This window comes from Struthio camelus, chromosome 11, assembly GCF_040807025.1.
Source record: "Struthio camelus isolate bStrCam1 chromosome 11, bStrCam1.hap1, whole genome shotgun sequence".
NCBI lineage: Eukaryota > Metazoa > Chordata > Aves > Struthioniformes > Struthionidae > Struthio > Struthio camelus.
Window position 1 is genome coordinate 25384497 of NC_090952.1, and position 11263 is coordinate 25395759.

Sequence of the window (11263 nt, forward strand, 5' to 3'; positions counted from 1 at the left end):
GCAATGTTGCATAAAATATACAAGCTTTTTCCTAGAAGAGCACCTTTGTAATACAACTATGTAGCACACAGCTATCTTCACTCTAGTGGGTGATATGGGTGACCTTTAGAACTTCTGCTCACCCACAGGGAAGGAACCACAGCTACAGGACACCACTTCTAGGCATGTGCTTCTAGGCCCATACTACCTACAGGAACCAGGAAAGTGGAAGAAGGACAGCTGAGGAGGAGAGAGAACAAAACCAGAGAACTCAACTGCCCCCCAGCCAGCATATCCTTCAGCTTCCATTTCTGGCCCTGTACCTCCACATCTCCCAGAAACCGTGGGAGAAACCGCTTCAATCTTGTGTTGACTTGGAGCAAGTTACCACAGGACAGGCTAGCTCCTGGGTAGCATGGATGGAGATATTCAGGGAAAAACAGGTCCCAAGAGACCTCTTCATACATGTGGAAAAACGGATGCAAAAGCCCAACCAAAAGCTATCCACGGTTTGGCTATTACAGCACACGCGGAAGAGCCGGATGCATGCTGTCGAGCTGCTCTAGCACTTTCAGATTGCTGTATATGACCCAGCTGGCTGGACTGGCACTAGTACAATACCCAGCTGGTGCCACAATTCTGGCTCACTCGGTTTCTGTGCTCATGTCACTTTGGCAGAAGTAAAGGAATGACAGACCCTGACAAGGAGAACAGGGTCAGGTAGCACCATTTTGTTCCAAAGAGCTACAACAATCACAGGAAAGGACCATAGCAGCTTGCTAAAATTCACAAGCTGGTTACTAGACTAAGATATTAAAAAGCACCCAATCTCTCTGGTTTCAATGAGTAAGATATTCACTGTTCTTTGGTGCTTTTTTTTAATCCCATTAAAGAGACTTGACCTTTAGGTACCTAAACAAGATTCAAAGATCAGTTGCTTGGTCATTTGCTCCTAAGACAGTAATTACTGGCACACACATCTCAGATAATGCCTGCATTCCCTGATGGTTACTTTCATCTGTGTAGTGAATCACCACCATCTGTCCACTGCAGCAGGACACTCGGCTGCACCTGCTAGTGGTATCCTTCGCAAAAGCCATTTGCTCACACTGACCTACTACAAACAGTAGCTTGTACTTCCCAAGCACATCTCTGCAGTCTGGGACCCTCTAGACTGCCTGCATATGCCTGTGTCATCACATGCTCCTATACATCCTGGCTTATCTCACCTAAAGCCTTCAGGCATATTTATGTTCCTTCCTGTGGAAAGAAAGTATCTATTAGCTCTTAGTAAAGACCACATACTAATTACTAGCAAGATACCAGATCAGGATTTTAAAAAATTGCCTAATCAGGTCTCCAGTGCAGCACCTCCCTACCACAAAACCTACTTCCAGGTTTTTGGATACTGTCACGTGAGGGTCTTAGTGTTTATTGCCCTGAAAATTTTTCAAAAATATGAGTTGCTCCCCAATGGGATAACACACCATGAGATAGAAGAGGTTGCATGAGTTAGTGTTGCTTAAGAAGCATGAACTGTTCAGAGTACATGGGACTATCAAGGCCAGCTGGAGAACAGTCTGACTGAAGAACAGTCTGCCTGAGCCTGCAAGTCTTCTCCTGTGCTCCCAGCCTGGCTCACAGCTCCTACTCCTGCCCCCATGGCCCTGGAGCGCCAGCCACTGTATTGTCTCATTCTTAAACTTTTCCCCAGGAGCTCAGGGTCCTGCCTTCTGGAGAAGGGTTTCAGTCTTGCCCAGCTTTTCAAGTTACGCTGGCTGGCAGGCACAAGCCTCTCTGTGCAGCGCTACCTTACACCACATCTGCCCTGCCAACTCTGACAGCACAACATCTCCACATGTTTAGTGATGGGGGAGGGCTTAACATGTTTGAGGAGACTATCAAATACAGTTACTTTGCAGTTACTCACAATTATTTCTTAACAATTTCAAAAGCTAGGCTTGTGATTTCAATTGCTTATCACATACACCATCTATGCGAAAAAGCATGATTTGATATTGATTTCTTTCAATATAAAATACTTTGCTCCTTCACAGATTATTATAACTGAACTGTACAAGAATCTTCCTTGCTATGTATAATTTTAAATGGTTTCATCTTGTTAATTTCCTGCAATCAAGTGCTAACATAAGTGATAATATATGCTGCTCATTAAAGTATAGAACTTTAGAATAAAAAAATTCTCGCTTCATCATTAAGAGCAAATGTTTTCTCAGAGGAGGAAGAATTCCTATAATCTGCCTTTTGATGCTGTGCAGATGCCTAGGGAATAAGGATCTCAGCCTCTCAACTCTTTAATCTATGTAATTTAAGGTCCTGGCAGCTTTTCAAAATGACTTGTACTTCTTTCCAGTTACGTATAGCCTTTCTCATGTCTCAAATTTCTATCCATGCCTCTGTTTAGAGGGCTTTTTTTCCAAAGAGACAGAAGTTACAACTTCCTGCAAATGAGAGTTTGAGTTATTCTCTAATGATGAATTGAAAAATTAAATACCCTCAGATACAAGTTTTGTCAGGCCTTGAAGTGTTGGCACTGCCTTCTCTAGCAGCAAGAGATTAGCCTGGAATCTGTTATTTGTTTGTGACTATTCTATTACTGTAAAACAATGCATAATAAGTATTTCTGCTTTTTGTTGACTTTCACTGTCAGAAGTGTCATTTAATTTGCTAGGATCTACGCAAATTTGTCTGTACCATCTGGCAATCTCATCTGCATATACTACATTGTGTACCAAAGAACCATTGAGTATCTGTTTAAGTTACCTCATGGTCTTTTAGTTTTTATTATCAGATACTGTCTTCATTCCAATCACCATACATTCCCCAGCTAAACATTATTTCATGTTCTAATTAATCTCAGGTGAATCTCTTCCAATACATTCACAGACTGAAGCTTAGTACATGGATGTCATTACCTTTTTAGGTGCTAGGCCTTCAAATTCACACACATGTACCTTTATACACCGAGGTGAAAACCAACTGCCTAACCCTTAAGGGACCTGGGGCACAAGCAAGATCCATACCATCATTTGAAGCGGTAACAAGGGAACGTTAGCCCATTTACTGTCAGCACAGGTTGGCAAAAAACACTCCTTTGACTTGCAACTGTATCAGGAATGGCCTATGCTCATGTACAAAAATGCAACAACCCCATGCACTCTCCTCATAGGATTCCCTTCAAGGTCTACAGAATGGGTAGCTGAGCTCTTGTCCAAAGGGAACAGGAAAGGATAACTCTGGTGTATCATTAGCAGAAGACAGTGAGGCAGCAAATTAAAGGACCAGAAAGAACTACTGGGGTTTCTAGTCCCCAAGCCATTTAGGAAGCCATTTCAAATGTTCTATCCCTCTGTTGAATGCAACTACTCTTTCTGGAAAGCTGAAAGTCACCTGACATAGTATTTGCATGAGGCTGTCACCTACGACCTCCACTTAAGTCACCTACTGTATTTACAGCAAAACCCTATGATAAGAATATCCAAGGTTTTGCTTTTTTCCATTTTCCTTCCAACATACATATATGGTCAAAATAAACTCCATAAGCCTCGCTCTTCCTGCCATTAAAACTTTTTCAATTATAAATGGTTTCTAATGTGAATAAAGGGCTATAATGACCTCAGCTGACTGATTAGATGTATGAAGATTACAGCCAATGAGCAATATAAATCAACATTATCAATCCTTAGTTGGCAGTGATGCTACAACAGATTAACGGTGGCAAGCGAAGCATGGATTTTGAAGTACCCCTGTTTATAGCCTGTTTCTTCACAAAACACAGTACCACAGGATTAACTACCCAATTCCCATCTGCTTATCTCAAAGGAACGGGTATATCTTATATTTCAGTATTCTTATTAGTATTATGCATCTGGAGTCTCTTAAAAAACGAAACAGGAAGTGCAACACAATTAATTATCTATGCCTCACACAAAGGAAAAAACCTTTCATAAACAAGTCATTAAAACATTCCACAGAACTAAAGGTCATATTAAGTTTAACTGGGACTCTTGACAAAGTGACCAAACATCCTGGGAGCGTGGTTCAGAAACTAACATAACATGAGACCTACAAAACGCACACAAATTAAAATAGTTAAACATACATTATTATTTACATAAAAAACAAACAGCTAAAAATGTGCCTTAACAAACAATCTTGGTTTGAGAAGGATTCCTTTGCAGACAACACTCCTGACCCCAAAACACAACTTCCTGCTGGATTCCGCAAACTCTTGTATAGTTGCAACTAGCACTTCTTCTGTTCAAAGCTCTAGGAGAAAATAACTCTAAAAGTTACAGTTGTAGGGAAGGATAAATATTTTTTAAAATTACTTTCAGATCCTTAATTCTCAGGAATATTCTATACTACATAAGAAGGAATAAATCCAAACCTGCCTTTGGGGGAAGCTGTATTCAAGGCTGTTCCAACATATCTTCTCCTCTAAGCATCAAGCAGAGATACCTTGCTGGTGATGTACAAAGCTAAATTTTCAGCCATGTTAATTTGCCCTAGTTGGAATTCTAATCCTTTATTTCAAATTTTGATAAGTCTCAAGTGAACTTTCAAAATGTTTTTTTTAAGGTAAAGCATACTGTAAAAGGTAAGTGTATATACAAAATAGCATTGCCCATAAACTATAGTTTCCAAATAACTGATCTTTAACTCTTTGAACATGCAAACCTACAGGACCTGCATGGTTCAGCAAGTGTCCATGACTTGAAGGCCAAATATAATCTGCAATCTCCAATTGCACTGTTTGGGGATCAGGAGGTATCTAATTTCTTTACTTTCTTATCACACATGGTGTCTCCTACCCTTACAGGAGTCAAGGCAGAAATAGCCTCTTTGACTGTTGCATCCACCTCCCTTCAATGTCATATCAGGGTAATTCAGACTACAGCAATTGTGAAATATTGTAATTTGTATATTCATGAAGTCTTATAACTGATCTGCTCAGTAGATTCACACTGTGGGTTATCTTTACTCCTGGCTGGAAACGCAAACGCAAAGATAGGTAATTCCATAGGGTATATGCATGCCTCCTAACATCCACAAGTTGTATTTTCTAGCCACAGCAAGAACTATTTCCTGGTGAGATACAGCCATGTAGCCTAAACATGCACAGTAGTAATGTACAGGTTCAGGGTGGGTTAGTTTAATAGGAGGGTTTACCAGATTGCATCAGATAACAAAATTGAGGATGTTTTCCAAACATTCACATTTGACATGCAAACAGAGTAGTGAAATGCATTAAAAGAATTTCACCAAGTTCTGAAGTTCCTCCCTTTCCTCCAATCAAAAATCTTCATTAATCGTTTGAATTAATCCACACAATCTCAGGTGACATAAAATGCTGATCCTTAATTCTCAGGAATATTCTATACTACATAGGAAGGAATAAATCCAAATTTGCCTTTGGGGAAAACTGATTTCTCCTGGCTAGGCCTGCAAGTGACACTTACTCACCTACTTCCTGCTAGCAAGAATGCTGTAATGGTGGAAAGGACCAGAGATGCCGCCCACCTCAGTAGGATTGCCTGAAATACAAGTATTCTAGCAGAATCACTAATCTTGCTAGAAGGAAACACTAACAGATCTTGTACAACTCTTATTGCATATTTTTTCCACTGAGAACTGAAAGGTTTTATCAATCTCTTCTACAACTTTGTTAACCAGTTACTTCAGGCAGCTATAACTACTCACTCAGCGTTCAAGACTCAGTTTATGAATAAAATTTTATGCTAATAAAGAAAGTAGTCCACTCCTTAGCTAATGCCTCTGCCTGCGTTTTGTGAGCTTGAAAGCTTTGTCACAAGAGGCACCTCTCTACCAACCAGCATTTGATGGAACAAGCACTTCCAAATTATGCAGAGAGCTCTGCTGGCTGGAATGCAGCTATTTGGAATAGCATCTTACTCCTGCACATATTCATCATGGCTTAAGTCAGACACTCACTGCTAATAGCTAGGATTAAGTTCTCCAAGCAACTTTTCCCCAGTGACTGTTCTTGTTTGATGGATTACTGCAGAAAACTCAACTCGAGAAACACTAATTTGAAACACTAAGACAAAACTTACAAAAGGTCAAATGCACTCTAGCTTGGGTTTTCTTATATTTGATAAAAGAATAGAATTATTTAATTTACATGATCTAATTTGCACATATATGATTTCATTTTCCTCTGTCCACTACTTTACTTTGGAAGTCTTTACATGGTGTTAAGATGCATAAAATACTTTTTTACATTACAGAGGGTCCAATATCTTATCCTTAACACCAAAGTCCTAATTTCATGTTAGTCTTTTCTTTACCAGTTTTGTCAACATCAAAGAGTTTGATCTTCAAATTAGGAACTGGAGGAAAGGAAGAGAAGTGAAGAATAAATCACTTGGTATGGAGAGCCTGGATGCTTACATTGATATTACTGCTGTGGTTATTTGAGTTAATGGATGACTACATTCCCCAGCCACGGGACATAAACTTACTTCCTTATGCTAATATTGCTACATTTATCAGTGCCAGATGTGCTCTCTGTACTACTGGATTCAGACTTGTAAAAGTCCTTCAGAATTGGCCAATCTGTTATTACTCTATTGTAACTTAGGAAAGTCCACTAAAGATGAAGTTAACCTAAAAATTTGCTGCGTCTCTGCATGTCTTAATTGCTTGCACCATTTGTTCTCCCACTATCTTTAAATAATGGTTATCACAAAAGAGGAGCTATAAGGGGCAGAATCCTACTTAGTATATGGGCATTACAAGTTTGGAACAACAAGCACTGCATTTTATTTAGCTCAAAAGGAACACAGTTTATCCAATGCACAACCATCCATCATTTCTAGACACAAAGCTTTCACGCTGTAAGGCCCCCTGAGTACCAAGCTAACTTGCAACACTAAAACAAGAAGTGGGATTTCACCTTGTGGATATTAGATTCTGGGAGGACTCAAATATTGGACTCCTTCCTGCTCTAAATATAGAGACTTTCAAATTAAGGCAATAAGTAGTTTGTTCTCCAGAGGAAACATGCTTTAAGACGACACTGACTTTCCTACATAAGAAAAGTATGTTGGAATTTTTTGCTGTAAGACAGACTTTGGTATGTTTATTATCAGGCAGCATGAGGATATTCTACTGAATAAAGCTTCAGGTTCCCTGCATGCCATAGAAAGGTAAACACATCGACAAAATATACCACATAGTTTGGTTCTAATACCTTAATCAGTTTCATGAATTCTGACACATTTTGACTTTTTGTACATATAAAACTGCATTAATAAATTTCAGGCAGTATTATAAATTACTTCACAAATATAGTGCATTTAAAATGTAGTAGGAACAACTTTACGACAGAAGCCTGTCAACATCCCTCCCTCCACGCAAAGGTATACAGAAATGCAGATTTAGCAAAACGCCACTGTAGCGGCAGAATATTTTAATACAAAACATTTTGCAGCTTGGATTTTGAAAGTATAGAGCTAGATTTACACACTCCAGGAACTTAGAGACTGGCTGAGGAAGCTGCAAAGTATATGGAAGAGGACTGCTAAAACACAGGAGGATACGCAGTCTTTCTGGAAGGCATACAGTCTTCTGCTAAGAGAAGCTCAAGTCCAGCCACATTCACTTTCAGAGTCATTGTGTCCATACAGCAAAGGTTTGCTCTCCTTAGACCACCTACTTCCCAGACACATCCATCACAACATAGCCCTTCTGTCAAAGCTCTAGTTTCTCAAGCTGTACTTTAAGCACAGGGCTGAGGGCAGTATTCTTCAAACGAATCTCTCCAAGTACAGAGCCCCTTCGTTTTCCACTGTGCTGTTTGTTGAGACTTGGCTGGTACATTTGCACCATACTAACATGCTACAGTCTAGCAAAGCCCTTTGCATCGCCTGGCACAATAACAAGGCTATACCAAACTTCTGCTGAGAAGAAAGCCATATCTTTAGTTTGATGGAGCCCATGGAATGAAATAGAACATTTTTTAGCTTCTGCCACCAACCAGTCAAGACTACTCACAAGTAACTTGGCCATGTCTGAAGGTTTGACTACTTAAGCTGCACAAAAATCAACCTCCCATAGAGACCACTAAGAAACTAAACTGGAAGTCCTCTACCAGAAAGCAAAGCTGAGCAAGGAGCAGAGCCTTAGGCTCCTGGCTTGCAGTTCTCTATTTTGTACCACTAGATTTTGCTCCTACCCTGAAGGAATCTCCTCCTGAGGGTGAGCAAACATTCAGGGTTTATTTAAAGTCTGCGCATATCCACTTTTAATTACCATCTCTCCTGCATTAGTTAATACTAGCCCAAAAGATTATAGCATCAACAGCTTTTGAACACTCTACAGAGCCTCTCAGCTGGGAACTATTCAGTCTAACTCATTAATTTCATATTCAGCATGCTCCCTCAAAATGCAACAAGAGAGGTAAAATGAAACCTGCATATAACCAGTGAATTGCCTTCAGCATAGAAGGCCATGCTGAACATGAATGGATAATGCCAGATGGGATGGGACAGCAGGTTCTGCTTGATTCAACCAAAAGTGCTAAATAATGTTAAAATAAAGAACGTGACATGCAAAAAGAACATCACACTGCTGCTTAGCTCATTTTGCTGGGTAGCCCTTCAAGGCAAACACGCTCTCCCAGGTAAATGAAACATTTGCTGCAGACAAGAAGTTATGTTTCAAACAGTTGCTTCTTTCTCAAAACATTTATATTTTGGGGGAATTGAGAACCGGCATTAACGGCACCTTCTTTAAATTACCTTTTCAATTTATTAGAAAAAAAGCAGGAAAAGTTCAACTAGGACAGTAATTTTTGCGCAGTAAAGCTTAGTACAGCCTTGCAGCTGTTAGAACATTTACAGTTACTTATTTCCAATTTTAGCAACAAAACTTTTGTCTGTTCTTGAGGCACTTATACCTTTGGCAATTTCAGTGAGAGCAAAATTAGGGGAGGGGAGCTGCACAGATGGGCATTAAAGCAGAACTTGCTCATTGTTCTGGAGCATATGAAATGCTTCAATTTGAAGCACCACAAAGCTGAACTAATAACTTGAGAAAATCTTCAAGTCATTTTCTGAGTAAACAACAATCTTGCTATGCTTAATTTGGGAGTTTAGGTACCATGCTTTCAGCAGGAATAGAGACAGATGACCTTTCTGTCAAAGCAAAGAACTGACTTAAACAAGCATGGGATAAGGACAACCAAGATCAGTTGCTCAAATCACTATCCCGTTGATCAAGAGCCAGCTGTCACCCAAGAATGGATTACCCATTCGATTGTGGACATCAGGGATCCCTTCTTACAGCAGCTCAGCCAAGTCCAAAGCTCTTAATTTCTACTTCTTTATCATAGCCTTTATTGCTTTTGTTACTGCCTTTTCTACTTACAAGTTGGCATTGCAATTGCATTCATTACTCTTCTCACTTATAAGGCTACTCATATCCTCACTGCATGTGGGGACTACTAGACAGGCCTCCAGTTACTTACTTGCTGATCTGCTGACATTGCTTGCTCAATCTGCTAAATGCATTGAGGTGCATGGCTAGCCACAATCTAAGCAATAAACCCAAATGCTTTCCCTAAGAACCCTGTAGTTCTTATGTCACACTGTCATACACACTATCATCTACATCATTTACCTCTTAAATGTGGTGTTCTTCTGTAAGCTCTCTTTCTGGACAGCATGGCCACTTATGCTAGTTAAATCAGTTACGACTTACATCCTCCATAATGATACACTGAGGCCGCATAATTTGATACACAAATCGGCTTTCCCCACCACCAGCTAAGACACAGCAGTAATGTTTCCTCAAAGGAATCACTCTTGCAGTCTGAATAATGACATGCTGGCCACTTCCACTCACTATTCTAACCCTTTTGTTCTAGTGAATTGACTATTTCTGTGCCAGGCAGCACTCCTGAAAACCCTATTCTGTCCCTCATTCCTCACCATACTATACTTAGACTTGTGCTTTTACAGTAAAACTGTTCCTCTCAAATAAAGCTCTTCATTTTGGTGATGTGTCTATCAGAAGTCAGCATTGGTTTGTCTCCCCTTCTCACCTGTTACTGGTTTTGAAAAGTCAGTGTTTTTCAATATTTAGAGTAGGACTGATGCAATAATATGCTTGCAGTTAGAAAAAAAACGTTCTTTAACAGCATTTAGCAGTCCTGCTCTTGACCTCACACTAGTTTTCTTTAAATCAAGAAAATACACTTCCAGTAGCAGCAACTCTTCAAGTAGCATCTTCATTAGATTAAAGCATTTCTAATCAGCCTACTTGTAGTATTTAGACACCTGAAGTAGGTTACAGAATGAAGAAGAAATGATTGTCAAAAAGGTACAAGTTAGCACCAGTATTTGCCCTACAGCAGAGCAGAACAGGAGTATTTTGAAATCAGAGCTTGAAGTTAGCGCTGTAAAAGGGATTCTTAGCCAAACCTGTGTAACATTCTCCCAGAAGAGTTTATTCTGCTGTCTAGTTCCTGTTGAAACATAGCAGTTCACGATAACAAAAGTGAACAAAGACAATAAGGAGAACCTAGCAAACATCCCTGTAGCATCACAGAGCATGGTAGGGACAGTTTGGACCATATTGTGGTGGGGATCACACAGCCACCTCCTCTACCCAAAGGCTAGATCATGGCTGCATCTAATTGTAGCTTCCCAAAAGTCTCAAGGAGAACTCTAAAGTACCCAGGAGTTCCCTGCAAGCTTTCCAGGTTTTTGTTTGTTTGTTTTCAGATCATCCATTACCACTGGCATTCAGGAGCAGAATGCCAGTGCTAGAGACAACTCATTCCGGATACAAGGCCCTGGCAACAGCCCAGTTACCTTTTGCAGCTTTATTCCTAACATCCTGGTGCACAACTAGAACTCTCAGATGAGGTTTCAGTCACTGCTGCATCCTTCTTTGAACTTATTCCGTTCATATTACTCCCAAATGCATTCTCCTACCCTCTCCTCTGCCCTCATCACTTCTTTGTTTTTCAGACAAGCATGTTTTGTTTTCTCCCATGCTAGCCTTCACACATGAGGAGTGTCTCAAATACATGCAGTACTCATTCACTAGGCTTCTGTAATTCCTCAGAACCTATAAACAAAGCCTGACAGTGATTAAACAGTTAGACATGCATATCTCAGCGTGAAGGGCATTTGTCTTGGCACTCTCAGTTCCTTGTAACCATCTGCCTGTAACTGTATCTGACAAGATAAGCAAGTACAAGTACCTGAGGCAAGGATCACCTTTACCCTAT

General features: G+C 40.1%; 1 protein-coding gene across 1 annotated transcript in view; it reads right to left on the reverse strand.

Annotated features, from left to right (window-relative positions):
• The window catches only part of HTR2C (5-hydroxytryptamine receptor 2C), a 358087-nt gene that overhangs the window by 341007 nt on the left and 5817 nt on the right, over window positions 1-11263 (reverse strand). The window lies entirely within an intron of this gene.